Below are 21,228 nucleotides of genomic sequence, written 5' to 3' on the forward strand. Positions count from 1 at the left end.
AATAGGTTAAATGAAAGGATAGAGAGAAAAGGAGAGAGAAGAAGAAGAGAGAGAATAGGGGTAGGCAGTTAGGTGGTTAATGAAAGGATAGAGAGAAAAGGAGAGAGAAGAGAGAAGAGGAGAGAATAGGGGTAGGCAGTTAGGTGGTTAATGAAAGGATAGAGAGAAAAGGAGAGAAGAAGAGAGAAGAGGAGGAGAATAGAAGTAGGCAGTTAGGTGGTTAATGAAAGGATAGAGAGAAAAGGAGAGAAGAAGAGAGAAGAGGAGAGAATAGGGGTAGGCAGTTAGGTGGTTAATGAAAGGATAGAGAGAAAAGGAGAGAGAAGAGAGAAGAGGAGAGAATAGGGGTAGGCAGTTAGGTGGTTAATGAAAGGATAGAGAGAAAAGGAGAGAAGAAGAGAGAAGAGGAGAGAATGGGCAGTTAAATGAAAGGATAGAGAGAAAAGGAGAGAAAGAGAGAAGAGGAGAGAATAGGGTAGGCAGTTAGGTGGTTAATGAAAGGATAGAGAGAAAAGGAGAGAAGAAGAGAGAAGAGGAGAGAATAGGGGTAGGCAGTTAGGTGGTTAATGAAAGGATAGAGAGAAAAGGAGAGAGAAGAGAGAAGAGGAGAGAATAGGGGTAGGCAGTTAGGTGGTTAATGAAAGGATAGAGAGAAAAGGAGAGAATAGGGGTAGGCAGTTAGGTGGTTAATGAAAGGATAGAGAGAAAAGGAGAGAATAGGGGTAGGCAGTTAGGTGGTTAATGAAAGGATAGAGAAAGGAGAGAAGAGAGAAGAGAGAGAATAGGGGTAGGCAGTTAGGTGGTTAATGAAAGGATAGAGAGAAAAGGAGAGAAGAAGAGAGAAGAGGAGAGAATAGGGGTAGGCAGTTAGATGGTTAATGAAAGGATAGAGAGAAAAGGAGAGAAGAAGAGAGAAGAGGAGAGAATAGGGGTAGGCAGTTAGGTGGTTAATGAAAGGATAGAGAGAAAAGGAGAGAAGAAGAGAGAAGAGGAGAGAATAGGGGTAGGCAGTTAGGTGGTTAATGAAAGGATAGAGAGAAAAAGAGAGAATAGGGGTAGGAAGTTAGGTGGTTAATGAAAGGATAGAGAGAAAAAGAGAGAATAGGGGTAGGCAGTTAGGTGGTTAATGAAAGGATAGAGAGAAAAGGAGAGAAGAAGAGAGAAGAGGAGAGAATAGGGGTAGGCAGTTAGATGGTTAATGAAAGGATAGAGAGAAAAGGAGAGAAGAAGAGAGAAGAGGAGAGAATAGGGGTAGGCAGTTAGGTGGTTAATGAAAGGATAGAGAGAAAAGGAGAGAATAGGGGTAGGCAGTTAGGTGGTTAATGAAAGGATAGAGAGAAAAGGAGAGAATAGGGGTAGGCAGTTAGGTGGTTAATGAAAGGATAGAGAGAAAAGGAGAGAAGAAGAGAGAAGAGGAGAGAATAGGGGTAGGCAGTTAGATGGTTAATGAAAGGATAGAGAGAAAAGGAGAGAAGAAGAGAGAAGAGGAGAGAAGATGAGAGAAGAGAGAGAATATGGGTAGGCAGTTAGGTGGTTAATGAAAGGATAGAGAGAAAAGGAGAGAAGATGAGAGAAGAGGAGAGAATAGGGGTAGGCAGTTAGGTGGTTAATGAAAGGATAGAGAGAAGAGGAGAGAAGAAGAGAGAAAAGGAGAGAATAGGGGTAGGCAGTTAGATGGTTAATGAAAGGATAGAGAGAAAAGGAGAGAAGAAGAGAGAAGAGGAGAGAATAGGGGTAGGCAGTTAGATGGTTAATGAAAGGATAGAGAGAAAAGGAGAGAATAGGGGTAGGCAGTTAGGTGGTTAATGAAAGGATAGAGAGAAAAGGAGAATAGGGGTAGGCAGTTAGGTGGTTAATGAAAGGATAGAGAGAAAAGGAGAGAATAGGGGTAGGCAATTAGGTGGTTAATGAAAGGATAGAGAGAAGAGGAGAGAATAGGGTAGAGAGATGGTTAATGAAAGGATAGAGAGAAAAGGAGAGAATAGGGGTAGGCAGTTAGGTGGTTAATGAAAGGATAGAGAGAAAAGGAGAGAATAGGGGTAGGAGTTAGGTGGTTAATGAAAGGATAGAGAGAAGAGGAGAGAATAGGGGTAGGCAGTTAGGTGGTTAATGAAAGGATAGAGAGAAAAGGAGAGAAGAAGAGAGAAGAGGAGAGGGGTAGGCAGTTAGGTGGTTAATGGCAGTTAGGTGGTTAATGAAAGGATAGAGAGAAAAGGAGAGAAGAAGAGAGAAGAGGAGAGAATAGGGGTAGGCAGTTAGGTGGTTAATGAAAGGATAGAGAGAAAAGGAGAAGAAGAGAGAAGAGGAGAGAATAGGGGTAGGCAGTTAGGTGGTTAATGAAAGGATAGAGAGAAAAGGAGAGAAGGGTAAGTTAGGTGGTTAATGAAAGGAGAGGAGATAGAAGAGAGAAGAGGAGAGAATAGGGGTAGGCAGTTAGGTGGTTAATGAAAGGATAGAGAGAAAAGGAGATAGAAGAGAGAAAAGGAGAGAATAGGGGTAGGCAGTTAGGTGGTTAATGAAAGGATAGAGAGAAAAGGAGAGAAGAAGAGAGAAGAGGAGAGAATAGGGGTAGGCAGTTAGGTGGTTAATGAAAGGATAGAGAGAAAAGGAGATAGAAGAAGAGAAGAGGAGAGAATAGGGTAGGCAGTTAGGTGGTTAATGAAAGGATAGAGAGAAAAGGAGATAGAAGAGAGAAGAGGAGAGAATAGGGGTAGGCAGTTAGGTGGTTAATGAAAGGATAGAGAGAAAAGGAGATAGAAGAGAGAAGAGGAGAGAATAGGGGTAGGCAGTTAGGTGGTTAATGAAAGGATAGAGAGAAAAGGAGATAGAAGAGAGAAAAGGAGAGAATAGGGGTAGGCAGTTAGGTGGTTAATGAAAGGATAGAGAGAAAAGGAGATAGAAGAGAGAAAAGGAGAGAATAGGGGTAGGCAGTTAGGTGGTTAATGAAAGGATAGAGAGAAAAGGAGAGAAGAAGAGAGAAGAGGAGAGAATAGGGGTAGGCAGAGGTGGTTAATGAAAGGATAGAGAGAAAAGGAGATAGAAGAGAGAAGAGGAGAGAATAGGGGTAGGCAGTTAGATGGTTAATGAAAGGATAGAGAGAAAAGGAGATAGAAGAGAGAAGAGGAGAGAATAGGGGTAGGCAGTTAGGTGGTTAATGAAAGGACAGAGAGAAAATGAGAGAAGAAGAGAGAAGAGGAGAGAATAGGGGTAGGCAGTTAGATGGTTAATGAAAGGATAGAGAGAAAAGGAGAGAAGAAGAGAGAAGAGGAGAGAATAGGGGTAGGCAGTTAGGTGGTTAATGAAAGGATAGAGAGAAAAGGAGAGAAGATGAGAGAAGAGGAGAGAATAGGGGTAGGCAGTTAGGTGGTTAATGAAAGGATAGAGAAAAAGGAGAGAAGATGAGAGAAGAGGAGAGAATAGGGGTAGGCAGTTAGGTGGTTAATGAAAGGATAGAGAGAAAAGGAGAGAAGATGAGAGAAGAGGAGAGAATAGGGGTAGGCAGTTAGGTGGTTAATGAAAGGATAGAGAGAAAAGGAGAGAAGATGAGAGAAGAGGAGAGAATAGGGGTAGGCAGTTAGGTGGTTAATGAAAGGATAGAGAGAAAAGGAGAGAAGATGAGAGAAGAGGAGAGAATAGGGGTAGGCAGTTAGGTGGTTAATGAAAGGATAGAGAGAAAAGGAGAGAGAAGAGAGAAGAGGAGAGAATAGGGGTAGGCAGTTAGGTGGTTAATGAAAGGATAGAGAGAAAGGAGAAGAAGAGAGAGAGGAGAGAATAGGGGTAGGCAGTTAGGTGGTTAATGAAAGGATAGAGAAAAAGGAGAGAGAAGAGAGAAGAGGAGAGAATAGGGGTAGGCAGTTAGGTGGTTAATGAAAGGATAGAGAGAAAAGAAGAGAAGAGAGAAGAGGAGAGAATAGGGGTAGGCAGTTAGGTGGTTAATGAAAGGATAGAGAGAAAAGGAGAGAGAAGAGAGAAGAGGAGAGAATAGGGGTAGGCAGTTAGGGTGGTTAATGAAAGGATAGAGAGAAAAGGAGAGAAGAAGAGAGAAGAGGAGAGAATAGGGCAGTTAGGTGGTTAGTTAGGTGGTTAATGAAAGGATAGAGAGAAAAGGAGAGAAGAAGAGAGAAGAGGAGAGAAGGGTAGGCAGTTAGGTGGTTAATGAAAGGAGAAAAGAGAAGAGAAGAGGAGAGAATAGGGGTAGGCAGTTAGGTGGTTAATGAAAGGATAGAGAGAAAAGGAGAGAAGAAGAGAGAAGAGGAGAGAATAGGGGTAGGCAGTTAGGTGGTTAATGAAAGGATAGAGAGAAAAGGAGAGAAGAAGAGAGAAGAGGAGAGAATAGGGTAGGCAGTTAGGTGGTTAATGAAAGGATAGAGAGAAAAGGAGAGAATAGGGGTAGGCAGTTAGGTGGTTAATGAAAGGATAGAGAGAAAAGGAGAGAATAGGGGTAGGCAGTTAGGTGGTTAATGAAAGGAGAGAGAGAAAAGGAGAGAAGAAGAGAGAAGAGGAGAGAATAGGGGTAGGCAGTTAGGTGGTTAATGAAAGGATAGAGAGAAAAGGAGAGAAGAAGAGAGAAGAGGAGAGAATAGGGGTAGGCAGTTAGGTGGTTAATGAAAGGATAGAGAGAAAAGGAGAGAAGAAGAGAGAAGAGGAGAGAATAGGGGTAGGCAGTTAGGTGGTTAATGAAAGGATAGAGAGAAAAGGAGAGAAGAAGAGAGAAGAGGAGAGAATAGGGGTAGGCAGTTAGGTGGTTAATGAAAGGATAGAGAGAAAAGGAGAGAATAGGGGTAGGCAGTTAGGTGGTTAATGAAAGGATAGAGAGAAAAGGAGAGAATAGGGGTAGGCAGTTAGGTGGTTAATGAAAGGATAGAGAGAAAAGGAGAGAAGAAGAGAGAAGAGGAGAGAATAGGGGTAGGCAGTTAGGTGGTTAATGAAAGGATAGAGAGAAAAGGAGAGAAGAAGAGAGAAGAGGAGAGAATAGGGGTAGGCAGTTAGGTGGTTAATGAAAGGATAGAGAGAAAAGGAGAGAAGAAGAGAGAAGAGGAGAGAATAGGGGTAGGCAGTTAGGTGGTTAATGAAAGGATAGAGAGAAAAGGAGAGAATAGGGGTAGGCAGTTAGGTGGTTAATGAAAGGATAGAGAGAAAAGGAGAGAAGAAGAGAGAAGAGGAGAGAATAGGGGTAGGCAGTTAGGTGGTTAATGAAAGGATAGAGAGAAAAGGAGAGAAGAAGAGAGAAGAGGAGAGAAGAAGAGAGAAGTGGAGAGAATAGGGGAAGGCAGTTAGGTGGTTAATGAAAGGATAGAGAGAAAAGGAGAGAAGATGAGAGAAGAGGAGAGAATAGGGGTAGGCAGTTAGGTGGTTAATGAAAGGATAGAGAGAAAAGGAGAGAAGAAGAGAGAAGAGGAGAGAATAGGGGTAGGCAGTTAGATGGTTAATGAAAGTATAGAGAGAAAAGGAGAGAAGAAGAGAGAAGAGGAGAGAATAGGGGTAGGCAGTTAGATGGTTAATGAAAGGATAGAGAGAATAGGGGTAGGCAGTTAGGTGGTTAATGAAAGGATAGAGAGAATAGGGGTAGGCAGTTAGGTGGTTAATGAAAGGATAGAGAGAAGAGGAGAGAATAGGGGTAGGCAGTTAGGTGGTTAATGAAAGGATAGAGAGAAGAGGAGAGAATAGGGGTAGGCAGTTAGATGGTTAATGAAAGGATAGAGAGAAGAGGAGAGAATAGGGGTAGGCAGTTAGGTGGTTAATGAAAGGATAGAGAGAAGAGGAGAGAATAGGGGTAGGCAGTTAGGTGGTTAATGAAAGGATAGAGAGAAGAGGAGAGAATAGGGGTAGGCAGTTAGGTGGTTAATGAAAGGATAGAGAGAAAAGGAGAGAAGAAGAGAGAAGAGGAGAGAATAGGGGTAGGCAGTTAGGTGGTTAATGAAAGGATAGAGAGAAAAGGAGAGAATAGGGGTAGGCAGTTAGGTGGTTAATGAAAGGATAGAGAGAAAAGGAGAGAAGAAGAGAGAAGAGGAGAGAATAGGGGTAGGCAGTTAGGTGGTTAATGAAAGGATAGAGAGAAAAGGAGAGAAGAAGAGAGAAGAGGAGAGAATAGGGGTAGGCAGTTAGGTGGTTAATGAAAGGATAGAGAGAAAAGGAGAGAATAGGGGTAGGCAGTTAGGTGGTTAATGAAAGGATAGAGAGAAAAGGAGATAGAAGAGAGAAGAGGAGAGAATAGGGGTAGGCAGTTAGGTGGTTAATGAAAGGACAGAGAGAAAATGAGAGAGAAGAGAGAAGAGGAGAGAATAGGGGTAGGCAGTTAGGTGGTTAATGAAAGGATAGAGAGAAGAGGAGAGAAGAAGAGAGAAGAGGAGAGAATAGGGGTAGGCAGTTAGGTGGTTAATGAAAGGATAGAGAGAAAAGGAGATAGAAGAGAGAAGAGGAGAGAATAGGGGTAGGCAGTTAGGTGGTTAATGAAAGGATAGAGAGAAAAGGAGATAGAAGAGAGAAGAGGAGAGAATAGGGGTAGGCAGTTAGATGGTTAATGAAAGGATAGAGAGAAAAGGAGATAGAAGAGAGAAGAGGAGAGAATAGGGGTAGGCAGTTAGGTGGTTAATGAAAGGATAGAGAGAAAAGGAGATAGAAGAGAGAAAAGGAGAGATAGGGGTAGGCAGTTAGGTGGTTAATGAAAGGATAGAGAGAAAAGGAGATAGAAGAGAGAAAAGGAGAGAATAGGGGTAGGCAGTTAGGTGGTTAATGAAAGGATAGAGAGAAAAGGAGATAGAAGAGAGAAGAGGAGAGAATAGGGGTAGGCAGTTAGGTGGTTAATGAAAGGATAGAGAGAAAAGGAGATAGAAGAGAGAAGAGGAGAGAATAGGGGTAGGCAGTTAGATGGTTAATGAAAGGATAGAGAGAAAAGGAGATAGAAGAGAGAAGAGGAGAGAATAGGGGTAGGCAGTTAGGTGGTTAATGAAAGGACAGAGAGAAAATGAGAGAGAAGAGAGAAGAGGAGAGAATAGGGGTAGGCAGTTAGATGGTTAATGAAAGGATAGAGAGAAAAGGAGAGAAGAAGAGAGAAGAGGAGAGAATAGGGGTAGGCAGTTAGGTGGTTAATGAAAGGATAGAGAGAAAAGGAGAGAAGAAGAGAGAAGAGGAGAGAATAGGGGTAGGCAGTTAGGTGGTTAATGAAAGGAGAGAGAGAAAAGGAGAGAAGAAGAGAGAAGAGGAGAGAATAGGGGTAGGCAGTTAGGTGGTTAATGAAAGGATAGAGAGAAAAGGAGAGAAGAAGAGAGAAGAGGAGAGAATAGGGGTAGGCAGTTAGGTGGTTAATGAAAGGATAGAGAGAAAAGGAGAGAGAAGAGAGAAGAGGAGAGAATAGGGGTAGGCAGTTAGGTGGTTAATGAAAGGATAGAGAGAAGAGGAGAGAATAGGGGTAGGCAGTTAGGTGGTTAATGAAAGGATAGAGTGAATAGGCACTCAGATTGTTATTAGTTCTAATGTTGCTTTGGGTTTTTGACCTTTAAAATGTTTTGTGGAGATGTTGGAGTTGTCCCTGCAGGAGAAGTGTTGGTGCTTGTGATAATCTTTCAACTGCAATATAACGAGCGTTCAAGGCTACCTCCTAACAAAATGTCATTTGGAGCGTTCAAGGCTACCTCCTAACAAAGTGTCATTTGGAGCGTTCAAGGCTACCTCCTAACAAAATGTCATTTGGAGCGTTCAAGGCTACCTCCTAACAAAGTGTCATTTGGAGCGTTCAAGGCTACCTCCTAACAAAATGTCATTTGGAGCATTCAAGGCTACCTCCTAACAAAGTGTCATTTGGAGCGTTCAAGGCTAACTCCTAACAAAATGTCATTTGGAGCGTTCAAGGCTACCTCCTAACAAAATGTCATTTGGAGCATTCAAGGCTACCTCCTAACAAAATGTCATTTGGAGCGTTCAAGGCTAACTCCTAACAAAGTGTCATTTGGAGCGTTCAAGGCTACCTCCTAACAAAATGTCATTTGGAGCATTCAAGGCTACCTCCTAACAAAATGTCATTTGGAGCATTCAAGGCTACCTCCTAACAAAATGTCATTTGGACCGTTCAAGGCTACCTCCTAACAAAATGTCATTTGGACCGTTCAAGGCTACCTCCTAACAAAATGTCATTTGGACCGTTCAAGGCTACCTCCTAACAAAAATGTCATTTGGAGCATTCAAGGCTACCTCCTAACAAAATGTCATTTGGAGCGTTCAAGGCTACCTCCTAACAAAATGTCATTTGGACCGTTCAAGGCTACCTCCTAACAAAATGTCATTTGGAGCGTTCAAGGCTACCTCCTAACAAAATGTCATTTGGAGCGTTCAAGGCTACCTCCTAACAAAATGTCATTTGGAGCATTCAAGGCTACCTCCTAACAAAATGTCATTTGGAGCGTTCAAGGCTAACTCCTAACAAAATGTCATTTGGAGCGTTCAAGGCTACCTCCTAACAAAGTGTCATTTGGAGCGTTCAAGGCTACCTCCTAACAAAATGTCATTTGGAGCATTCAAGGCTACCTCCTAACAAAATGTCATTTGGAGCATTCAAGGCTACCTCCTAACAAAATGTCATTTGGAGCATTCAAGGCTACCTCCTAACAAAATGTCATTTGGAGCGTTCAAGGCTACCTCCTAACAAAATGTCATTTGGAGCGTTCAAGGCTACCTCCTAACAAAATGTCATTTGGAGCGTTCAAGGCTACCTCCTAACAAAATGTCATTTGGAGCGTTCAAGGCTACCTCCTAACAAAATGTCATTTGGAGCATTCAAGGCTACCTCCTAACAAAATGTCATTTGGAGCGTTCAAGGCTACCTCCTAACAAAATGTCATTTGGAGCGTTCAAGGCTACCTCCTAACAAAGTGTCATTTGGAGCGTTCAAGGCTACCTCCTAACAAAATGTCATTTGGACCGTTCAAGGCTACCTCCTAACAAAATGTCATTTGGAGCCGTTCAAGGCTACCTCCTAACAAAATGTCATTTGGACCGTTCAAGGCTACCTCCTAACAAAATGTCATTTGGAGCGTTCAAGGCTACCTCCTAACAAAATGTCATTTGGACCGTTCAAGGCTACCTCCTAACAAAATGTCATTTGGAGCATTCAAGGCTACCTCCTAACAAAATGTCATTTGGACCGTTCAAGGCTACCTCCTAACAAAATGTCATTTGGACCGTTCAAGGCTACCTCCTAACAAAATGTCATTTGGAGCGTTCAAGGCTACCTCCTAACAAAATGTCATTTGGAGCGTTCAAGGCTACCTCCTAACAAAATGTCATTTGGAGCATTCAAGGCTACCTCCTAACAAAATGTCATTTGGACCGTTCAAGGCTACCTCCTAACAAAATGTCATTTGGACCGTTCAAGGCTACCTCCTAACAAAATGTCATTTGGACCGTTCAAGGCTACCTCCTAACAAAATGTCATTTGGAGCGTTCAAGGCTACCTCCTAACAAAATGTCATTTGGAGCATTCAATGCTACCTCCTAACAAAATGTCATTTGGACCGTTCAAGGCTACCTCCTAACAAAATGTCATTTGGAGCATTCAAGGCTACCTCCTAACAAAATGTCATTTGGAGCGTTCAAGGCTACCTCCTAACAAAATGTCATTTGGAGCATTCAAGTCTACCTTCTAACAAAATGTCATTTGGACCGTTCAAGGCTACCTCCTAACAAAATTTCATTTGGAGCGTTCAAGGCTACCTCCTAACAAAATGTCATTTGGAGCATTCAAGGCTACCTCCTAACAAAATGTCATTTGGACCGTTCAAGGCTACCTCCTAACAAAATGTCATTTGGAGCGTTCAAGGCTACCTCCTAACAAAATGTAATTTGGACCGTTCAAGGCTACCTCCTAACAAAATGTCATTTGGACCGTTCAAGGCTACCTCCTAACAAAATGTCATTTGGAGCGTTCAAGGCTACCTCCTAACAAAATGTCATTTGGAGCGTTCAAGGCTACCTCCTAACAAAATGTCATTTGGAGCATTCAAGGCTACCTCCTAACAAAATGTCATTTGGACCGTTCAAGGCTACCTCTAACAAAATGTCATTTGGAGCGTTCAAGGCTACCTCCTAACAAAATGTCATTTGGAGCGTTCAAGGCTACCTCCTAACAAAATGTCATTTGGAGCATTCAAGGCTACCTCCTAACAAAATGTCATTTGGAGCATTCAAGGCTACCTCCTAACAAAATGTCATTTGGAGCGTTCAAGGCTACCTCCTAACAAAATGTCATTTGGAGCATTCAAGGCTACCTCCTAACAAAATGTCATTTGGAGCGTTCAAGGCTACCTCCTAACAAAATGTCATTTGGAGCGTTCAAGGCTACCTCCTAACAAAATGTCATTTGGAGCGTTCAAGGCTACCTCCTAACAAAATGTCATTTGGAGCGTTCAAGGCTACCTCCTAACAAAATGTCATTTGGAGCGTTCAAGGCTACCTCCTAACAAAATGTCATTTGGAGCGTTCAAGGCTACCTCCTAACAAAATGTCATTTGGAGCGTTCAAGGCTACCTCCTAACAAAATGTCATTTGGAGCGTTCAAGGCTACCTCCTAACAAAATGTCATTTGGAGCGTTCAAGGCTACCTCCTAACAAAATGTCATTTGGAGCATTCAAGGCTACCTCCTAACAAAATGTCATTTGGAGCGTTCAAGGCTACCTCCTAACAAAATGTCATTTGGAGCATTCAAGGCTACCTCCTAACAAAATGTCATTTGGAGCGTTCAAGGCTACCTCCTAACAAAATGTCATTTGGAGCGTTCAAGGCTACCTCCTAACAAAATGTCATTTGGAGCGTTCAAGGCTACCTCCTAACAAAATGTCATTTGGAGCATTCAAGGCTACCTCCTAACAAAGTGTCATTTGGAGCGTTCAAGGCTAACTCCTAACAAAATGTCATTTGGAGCGTTCAAGGCTACCTCCTAACAAAATGTCATTTGGAGCGTTCAAGGCTACCTCCTAACAAAATGTCATTTGGAGCCGTTCAAGGCTACCTCCTAACAAAATGTCATTTGGAGCATTCAAGGCTACCTCCTAACAAAATGTCATTTGGACCGTTCAAGGCTACCTCCTAACAAAATGTCATTTGGACCGTTCAAGGCTACCTCCTAACAAAATGTCATTTGGAGCGTTCAAGGCTACCTCCTAACAAAATGTCATTTGGAGCGTTCAAGGCTACCTCCTAACAAAATGTCATTTGGAGCATTCAAGGCTACCTCCTAACAAAATGTCATTTGGAGCCGTTCAAGGCTACCTCCTAACAAAATGTCATTTGGAGCGTTCAAGGCTACCTCCTAACAAAATGTCATTTGGACCGTTCAAGGCTACCTCCTAACAAAATGTCATTTGGACCGTTCAAGGCTACCTCCTAACAAAATGTCATTTGGACCGTTCAAGGCTACCTCCTAACAAAATGTCATTTGGAGCATTCAAGGCTACCTCCTAACAAAATGTCATTTGGAGCGTTCAAGGCTACCTCCTAACAAAATGTCATTTGGAGCATTCAAGTCTACCTTCTAACAAAATGTCATTTGGACCGCGTCAAGGCTACCTCCTAACAAAATGTCATTTGGAGCGTTCAAGGCTACCTCCTAACAAAATGTCATTTGGAGCATTCAAGGCTACCTCCTAACAAAATGTCATTTGGACCGTTCAAGGCTACCTCCTAACAAAATGTCATTTGGACCGTTCAAGGCTACCTCCTAACAAAATGTAATTTGGACCGTTCAAGGCTACCTCCTAACAAAATGTCATTTGGACCGTTCAAGGCTACCTCCTAACAAAATGTCATTTGGAGCGTTCAAGGCTACCTCCTAACAAAATGTCATTTGGAGCGTTCAAGGCTACCTCCTAACAAAATGTCATTTGGAGCATTCAAGGCTACCTCCTAACAAAATGTCATTTGGACCGTTCAAGGCTACCTCTTAACAAAATGTCATTTGGAGCATTCAAGGCTACCTCCTAACAAAATGTCATTTGGAGCGTTCAAGGCTACCTCCTAACAAAATGTCATTTGGAGCATTCAAGGCTACCTCCTAACAAAATGTCATTTGGAGCATTCAAGGCTACCTCCTAACAAAATGTCATTTGGAGCGTTCAAGGCTACCTCCTAACAAAATGTCATTTGGAGCGTTCAAGGCTACCTCCTAACAAAATGTCATTTGGAGCGTTCAAGGCTACCTCCTAACAAAGTGTCATTTGGAGCGTTCAAGGCTACCTCCTAACAAAATGTCATTTGGAGCATTCAAGGCTACCTCCTAACAAAATGTAATTTGGAGCGTTCAAGGCTAACTCCTAACAAAATGTCATTTGGAGCGTTCAAGGCTACCTCCTAACAAAATGTCATTTGGAGCGTTCAAGGCTAACTCCTAACAAAATGTCATTTGGAGCATTCAAGGCTACCTCCTAACAAAATGTCATTTGGACCGTTCAAGGCAACCTCCTAACAAAATGTCATTTGGACCGTTCAAGGCTACCTCTTAACAAAATGTCATTTGGAGCGTTCAAGGCTACCTCCTAACAAAATGTCATTTGGACCGTTCAAGGCTACCTCCTAACAAAATGTCATTTGGAGCGTTCAAGGCTACCTCATAACAAAATGTCATTTGGAGCGTTCAAGGCTACCTCCTAACAAAATGTCATTTGGAGCGTTCAAGGCTACCTCCTAACAAAATGTCATTTGGACCGTTCAAGGCTACCTCCTAACAAAATGTCATTTGGACCGTTCAAGGCTACCTCCTAACAAAATGTCATTTGGAGCGTTCAAGGCTACCTCATAACAAAATGTCATTTGGAGCATTCAAGGCTACCTCCTAACAAAATGTCATTTGGAGCATTCAAGGCTACCTCCTAACAAAATGTCATTTGGAGCATTCAAGGCTACCTCCTAACAAAATGTCATTTGGAGCGTTCAAGGCTACCCCTAACAAAATGTCATTTGGAGCATTCAAGGCTACCTCCTAACAAAATGTCATTTGGAGCGTTCAAGGCTACCTCTTAACAAAATGTCATTTGGAGCGTTCAAGGCTACCTCCTAACAAAATGTCATTTGGAGCGTTCAAGGCTACCTCCTAACAAAATGTCATTTGGAGCATTCAAGGCTACCTCCTAACAAAATGTCATTTGGACTGTTCAAGGCTACCTCCTAACAAAATGTAATTTGGACCGTTCAAGGCTACCTCCTAACAAAATGTCATTTGGAGCATTCAAGGCTACCTCCTAACAAAATGTCATTTGGAGCGTTCAAGGCTACCTCCTAACAAAATGTCATTTGGAGCGTTCAAGGCTACCTCCTAACAAAGTGTCATTTGGAGCATTCAAGGCTACCTCCTAACAAAATGTCATTTGGAGCATTCAAGGCTACCTCCTAACAAAATGTCATTTGGAGCATTCAAGGCTACCTCCTAACAAAATGTCATTTGGAGCATTCAAGGCTACCTCCTAACAAAATGTCATTTGGAGCATTCAAGGCTACCTCCTAACAAAATGTCATTTGGAGCATTCAAGGCTACCTCCTAACAAAATGTCATTTGGAGCGTTCAAGGCTACCTCCTAACAAAATGTCATTTGGAGCATTCAAGGCTACCTCCTAACAAAATGTCATTTGGAGCATTCAAGGCTACCTCCTAACAAAATGTCATTTGGAGCATTCAAGGCTACCTCCTAACAAAATGTCATTTGGAGCATTCAAGGCTACCTCCTAACAAAATGTCATTTGGAGCATTCAAGGCTACCTCCTAACAAAATGTCATTTGGAGCATTCAAGGCTACCTCCTAACAAAATGTCATTTGGAGCATTCAAGGCTACCTCCTAACAAAATGTCATTTGGAGCATTCAAGGCTACCTCCTAACAAAATGTCATTTGGAGCATTCAAGGCTACCTCCTAACAAAATGTCATTTGGAGCATTCAAGGCTACCTCCTAACAAAGTGTCATTTGGAGCGTTCAAGGCTAACTCCTAACAAAGTGTCATTTGGAGCATTCAAGGCTACCTCCTAACAAAGTGTCATTTGGAGCGTTCAAGGCTACCTCCTAACAAAATGTCATTTGGAGCATTCAAGGCTAACTCCTAACAAAATGTCATTTGGAGCGTTCAAGGCTACCACAAAACAAATAAGCGTTCTGTCAAAACAAAGCACACTGAGCTATATTACTCAGTGAACACTGAAACTCCAGTTTATTATTTCATGCCCTATTTCCTCTCGCATTAATAATGGAACCAGGGGGATAGAGAGGCAGTAGGCTACAGGAGGTTGCAGAAGGGTACGGAAGAGTACAGTAGGGTATAAGAGGGCACAGGAGATACAGGGGCTACAGGAGGGTACGGGGGTGAAGGGGGGTACAGGAGAGTACGGACGGTACAGGGGGTACAGGGGGTACAGGGGGTACAGGGGGTACGAGGGTACAGGGGGGTACAGGAGGCTACAGGAGGGTACGGGGGTACAGGAGGATAGAGGCAGGTACAGGAAGGTACAGGGTACTGGACGCTACGGGGGTACAGGAGTGTAGGGAAAGTACAGGAGGCTGTACAGGGGATACAGGGGGGTACAGGATGCTACGGGGGTACAGGAGTGTAGGGAAAGTACCGGAGGCTGTACAGGGGATACAGGGGGGTACAGGATGCTACGGGGGTACAGGAGTGTAGGGAAAGTACAGGAGGCTGTACAGGGGATACAGGGGGGTACAGGATGCTACGGGGGTACAGGAGTGTAGGGAAAGTACAGGAGGCTATACAGGGGATACAGGGGGGTACAGGATGCTACGGGGGTACAGGAGTGTAAGGAAAGTACAGGAGGCTGTACAGGGGATACAGGGGGGTACAGGATGCTACGGGGATACAGGAGTGTAGGGAAAGTACAGGAGGCTGTACAGGGATACAGGGGGTACAGGATGCCACGGGGTACAGGAGTGTAGGGAAAGTACAGGAGGCTGTACAGGAGATTACAGGGGGGTACAGGATGCTACGGGGGTACAGGAGTGTAGGGAAAGTACAGGATGTACAGGGGGCCACAGAAGGTTACAAGAAGGTACAGTGAACACAAGATGCAGGCCTCCTTATTCTTCCTAGAATCTCTTTCTCCTATAGAGCAACATTTTTTATGGAAGGGAATGCCGATCCATGTGAGAAACAGACTCGGTCTCAACCTTTAAGTCTTTACTGAAGACTCATCTCTTCAATATGTGCAATGATTGAGTTTAGTCTGGCACTGGAGTGACGAACCACCCTTGCTGTCTCTGTCTGACCGTCTCCCCTCTCTCCACTCGGATTCTCTGCCTCTGAACCTATTGCTAGTGCTCCCCCATGCCGTGCATCACATCTTCCCATGCTTTTGTTGCAATACTCGACTTGAGTGAGTTGGGTCACTGACGTGATCTTCCTGTCTAGTCTTGCGCCCCCTCAGGCTCTTGTGGTGGGGGAGATCTTTGTGGGTTGTACTCAGCCTTGTCTCAGGGTAGTTGGTGGTCTGTATGGGGGCTATGCTATGGCAAAGAGGGTGGGGTTATATTCTGCCTGGTTGGCCCTATCCAGGTGTATTGTCAGATGGGGCCACAGCGTCCCCCAACCCTCCCTGCCCCAGTATCTATGCTGCAATAGTTTATGTGCCGGGGGGCTAGGGTCAGTCTGTCCTATCTGGTGTTATTCTCCTGTCTTATCTGGTGTCCTGTGTGATCTTAAGCACACTCCCTCTAATTCCCCCATCTATCTCTCTCTCTCTCTCTCTCTCTCTGTGCCTGTGAGTGTGTCCCTTCACAGTCCCCCACAGTCCCCCTATAATCTCCACCCGGCACTGCCAGAAGAGGACTGGCCAACCCTCAGAGCCTGAGCTAGGTTTCTAATCTCCCCCCGGAGATGGGTGGGTTTCTGTATAGCACTGTGACATCTGCTGATAGATTGATACAGATGGTTACAGGAGGGTCATTGAGGCTGCAGGAGGGTGCAGGAGCCTATACACAGGGATACAGGCGGGTACAGGAGGGTACACATCAGGGTACAAGAGGCTATGAAGGAGGGTACAATAGAATATACAGGAGGGTTGAGGAGGGTAAAGAAGGGTACAGGAACTATACAGAGGGGTACAGGAGACTATAGAAGGGTACAGAAGGTTACAGGAGGGTACAGGAGGCTGCACAATATATAGAAAATGTGGACACCCCTTCAAATTTGTGGATTTGTCTATTTCAGCCACAGCCGTTTGTGACATGTATATAAAATCGAGCACACCGCCATGCAATCTCCATAGACAAACATTGGCAGTAGAATGGTCTTACTGAAGAGCTCAGTGACTTTCAACATGGCACCGTCATAGACTCCACCTTTCCAACAAGTTAGTTAGTCAAATGTCTGCCCTGCTAGAGCTGCCCCAGTCAAGTGTACAGTAAGTGCTGTTATTGTGAAGTGGAAATGTCTCAGCCACAAAGTGGTAGGCCACACAAGCTCACAGAATGGGAGCGCCGAGTCCTGAAGCGTGTAGTGTCTGTCCTAGGTTGCAACACTCGCTACCTAGTTCCAAACTGCCTCTAGAAGCAACGTCAGCACAAGAACTGTTTGTCGGGAGCTTCATGGTCGAGCAGTCTCCCACAAGCCTAAGATCCCCATGCACAAGGCCAATCATCGGCTGGAAGCCATTGGACTCTGGAGCAGTGGAAATGCGTTCTCTGGAGTGATGAATCACGCTTCACCATCTGGCAGTCCGATGAACGAATCGGGGGTTTGGCGGATGCCAGGAGAACACTACCTGCCCCAATAAATAGTGCCAACAGTAAAGTTTAGTGGAGGAGGAATAATGATCTTGGGCTGTTTACATGGTTTGGGCCCCTTAGTTCCAGTGAAGGGAAATATTAATGCTACAGCATACAATGACATTCTAGACAAAGCTGTGCTTCCAACTTTTTGGCAACAGTTTGGGGAAGGTCCTTTCCTGTTTCAGCATGACAATGCCCCCGTGCACAAAGCAAAGTCTATATAGAAATGGTTTGTCAAGAACAGTGTGGACGAATTTGACTGGCCTGCACAGAGCCCTGACCTCGACCCCATTGAACACCTTAAGGATGAATTGGAACTCCGACTGCGAGCCAGGCCTAATCACCCAAAATCAGACCTCAGTAATGCTCTTTTGGCTGAATGGAAGCAAGTCCTCGCAAAAATGTTCCATCTAGTGGAAAGCCTTCCCAGAAGAGTGGAGGCTGTTATAGCAGCAAAGGGGGGACCAACTCCATATTAATGCCCATGATTTTGAAATGAGATGTTCAACGATACTTTTGGTCATGTAGTGTATACACGTGGGGTACAAGAGGGCATGGGGGGGGTGTACAAGAGGCTATAGGAGGGTACAGGAAGCTATTTACGGAGGATACAGTAGGGTATGGAAGGCTACAGGAGGATATGCAGAGGGTAGAGGAGGCTATAGTAAGGTTACAGGAAGGTACATGAGGATACAGGAGGGTGTAGGAGTGTACAGGGGCTACAGGAGGGTACATGAGCTACAGGGGGGTACAGGAGGCTATATGAGGGTACAGGAGGATATAGGAGGGTACAGGAGGCTATATGAGGGTACAGGAGGCTATAGGAGGGTACAGGAGGATATATGAGGGTACATGAGGATATAGGAGGGTACAGGAGGCTATATGAGGGTACAGGAGGCTATAGGAGGGTACAGGAGGATATATGAGGGTACAGGAGGATATAGGAGGGTACAGGAGGCCATATGAGGGTACAGGAGGCTATAGGAGGGTACAGGAGGATATATGAGGGTACAGGAGGATATATGAGGGTACAGGAGGATAAAGGAGGGTACAGGAGGCTATAGGAGGGTACAGGAGGCTATAGGAGGGTACAGGAGGATATAGGAGGGTACAGGAGGATATAGGAGGGTACAGGAGGCTATATGAGGGTACAGGAGGCTATGGGAGGGTACATGAGGGTACAGCAGGATTACAGGGGCTATATGAGGGTACAGGAGGCTATGGGAGGGTACATGAGGGTACAGCAGGATTACAGGGGCTATATGAGGGTACAGAAGGCTATGGGAGGGTACATGAGGGTACAGCAGGATTACAGGGGCTATATGAGGGTACAGAAGGCTATGGGAGGGTACATGAGGGTACAGCAGGATTACAGGGGCTATAGGTGGGTACAGAAGGCTATAGGAGGGTAGAGGGGTTACAGGAGAGTCCGGAGGCTATAGGAGGGTACAGGAGGCTCCAGGAGGCTCCAGGGGGCTATAGGAGGGTACAGGAGGATACAGGAGGCTCCAGGAGGCTATAGGAGGGTATAGGAGGGTACGGAGGGCTCCAGGAGGCTATAGGAGGGTACAGGAGGGTACAGGGGCTGTAGGTGGGTACAGAAGGCTATAGGAGGGTAGAGGGGTTACAGGAAAGTCCAGGAGGGTACAAGAGGCTATAGGAGGGTCCTGGGTGTACAATAGGGTACAGGTTGTACTGGGTATACAGGAGGGTACATGAGGCTAAATGAGGTTACAGGAGGCTTTAGGAAGGTTCAGAGGGTACAGGAGGGTCCAGAGGACCATTGTCTGGCTAATCTGGCAACGTCGTCACCTCTTATGTAACGTTCACACCTTGGGGAGGGGAAACTCCACGTCAAACACATTACACACACACATCCCTGGTCCCATATTACTGAAATAGAATAGAATGCTAACTTTTATACTCTGATTGTGACCCTGACTGGCACAGTTTTGCCTGATTAGAAGCACACACACCTCTTCTCTCAATGACATCATGGCTATTATAAGGATCTGAAAGCAACCTCTCAAATCTATACATGGAGGTCCCCTGAGTTACTATGTAGGTTCTAACGACACCGAACAGAAATACTCTGTGTTGTATGTGAATATAGGGAATTATGTTTAGACTACTATGGCTTTCAGTGAGCTAAGAGTCAGACCTGAGATCTGTGATAGAGGGGCCTCCACTGCCGAGTATCACTTAAATAAATGCACTGGTGTTGTTGATAGCTAGGGCTTTGTTGAGTGCGTTTTATTTTCATCATAGCGGTTGGGAAGGACATTATGATGATTAATAAGCCCTCTTCCTGTGTGGACATGAGCCTGAGTGATGGAGCCTCACAGACTCTGAGATGAGGAGAGGACAGGGGAAAGAAGATGATTGCCTGGCTGTCCTGTTGAACCATATAGTCTCCCTCCAACTCTACGTTGTCTGGATTGTTGTGACAGAGGAGAATTACAGAGGTAGAAATAGGCCTGGAGAATGTATCGTTAAAGTGTTGTTCTGTTTTCTTTTTGTTTGCAAGGGTTTGTGACTAAAGGGAGCATTGTTGTTGATTTGTATTGGTGGAGCATTGGTGTTCCCCACTAGTTCATCAATGCTAAATCTATACAGGTGGGGTTGTCTCTGTGGCGTAACCATGGTAGCTGGGGTCCTGGCAGGAGGAGGAATCCTAAGGAAGTTTTAGTGGTCCAATCCCAAATCAACCCCTAAGCCCTACACCCTGACCTACTGGAGGTCTGAGAGGATTTTGGTAAGCAAGCCTATTAAACACACTGCTTCGTTTTTAAATTATCTGTGTGTTGGAGTGTGTCCCTGGCTATCCAAAATTATTATTGCTTTTTTAAGGTACTGCCTAGTTTGCTTAATATAAGAACTTTGAAATAATGTATACTTTTACTTTTGATACTTAAGAATATTTTAGCAATTACATTTAGTTTTGATACTTAAGTAGTATTTTACTGGGCAAATGTCACTTTTACTTGAGTAGTTTACTATTAAGGTATCCTTACTTTTACTCAAGTATGACAATTGGGTACTTTTCACACCACTGGTTTTAGGATGTATTTTGCAAATAGAAACTATTCCTAACAGAAAGTACAAAAACACGCCATTCCAGCACCATTTCAACTTAAACATTTAAACATCATCATTTCAAGAAGGCTATATATGCTTACTTTAATACACTGAAAACCAACTTTGTGTGTGTGTGTGTGTGTGTGTGTGTGTGTGTGTGTGTGTGTGTGTGTGTGTGTGTGTGTGTGTGTGTGTGTGTGTGTGTGTGTGTGTGTGTGTGTGTGTGTGTGTGTGTGTGTGTGTGTGTGTGTGTGTGTGCAAGCGCAAATAAAACAAAGCATGTTGAACGCCATCCCCCTCTCTTTCATGTTGGCAAAACGGTCTATGTCTTTGTCATACAGTACACTTTTAGTTGTTTTTGACATAGGCTACCTAGCTAAAATGCTTGCTAGCCTAAGTTCCTCACATGGGCAAGCTAGCTAGTTAACCTGAGCCAACTAGGATACATCTGGGCTCCATATTGCACTTCAATCGTTCCATGGCCAGTGCAACAATATATTAATTGATGGTTAGATCAGAATCGCCATCATGATCATTGGTCTGTACAGAGAATTAAGTCAAAACCACAAGTCCAAATCCCCATCTCCATCAATGGCTTAGGAAAGGGTTAATTCAGCAAGCTAGCTACTTCTGGACATCAACACAAGCAGACCAGAAACAGTCACCTTTTTCTGAAAATTAAGTTTTGCTTAGGAAGTGATTTGATTGGTCTGAAAATCCAAACTGGCCTCCCATGGGGGGGCATTTACTTCTCCAGGACAACCCACAGGAGAGCTCAGCTCAGCACTGATTGGTTAATTATTTTATAAAAAAAATTGTCAAGGAAGGCCAAATGCTTGCTGGCATCAATCAATCTAATGCTTCGGCGACAACAGGTTATAGTCTTTTGGTCCAGACAGCATCAGATACATCCAGACAGCATCAGATACCTCCAGACAGCATCAGATACATCCAGACAGCATCAGATACATCCAGACAGCATCAGATACATCCAGACAGCATCAGATACATCCAGACAGCATCAGATACATCCAGACAGCATCAGATACATCCAGACAGCATCAGATACATCCAGACAGCATCAGATACATCCAGCATCAGATACCTCCAGACAGCATCAGATACATCCAGACAGCATCAGATACCCAGAGAGCATCCAGACAGCATCAGATACACCCAGACAGCATCAGATACATCCAGACAGCATCAGATACATCCAGACAGCATCAGATACATCCAGACAGCATCAGATACATCCAGACAGCATCAGATACATCCAGACAGCATCAGATACCTCCAGACAGCATCAGATACATCCAGACAGCATCAGATACATCCAGACAGCATCAGATACACCCAGACAGCATCAGATACACTCCAGACAGCATCAGATACATCCA

The 21,228-nt window shown here is 44.2% G+C and overlaps 1 long non-coding RNA gene across 1 annotated transcript; it reads left to right on the forward strand.

Moving 5' to 3' along the window:
* The first annotated feature begins 4,424 nt into the window (after positions 1–4,424).
* On the forward strand, positions 4,425–7,294 carry LOC127914874 (uncharacterized). The gene is made up of 3 exons (XR_008089376.1): positions 4,425–4,525; positions 6,300–6,371; positions 7,154–7,294. It is a non-coding gene; the product is annotated as an uncharacterized LOC127914874 (long non-coding RNA).
* The last annotated feature ends 13,934 nt before the right edge of the window (positions 7,295–21,228 follow it).

Source organism: Oncorhynchus keta, chromosome 34 (assembly GCF_023373465.1).
Source record: "Oncorhynchus keta strain PuntledgeMale-10-30-2019 chromosome 34, Oket_V2, whole genome shotgun sequence".
NCBI classification, from domain to species: domain Eukaryota; kingdom Metazoa; phylum Chordata; class Actinopteri; order Salmoniformes; family Salmonidae; genus Oncorhynchus; species Oncorhynchus keta.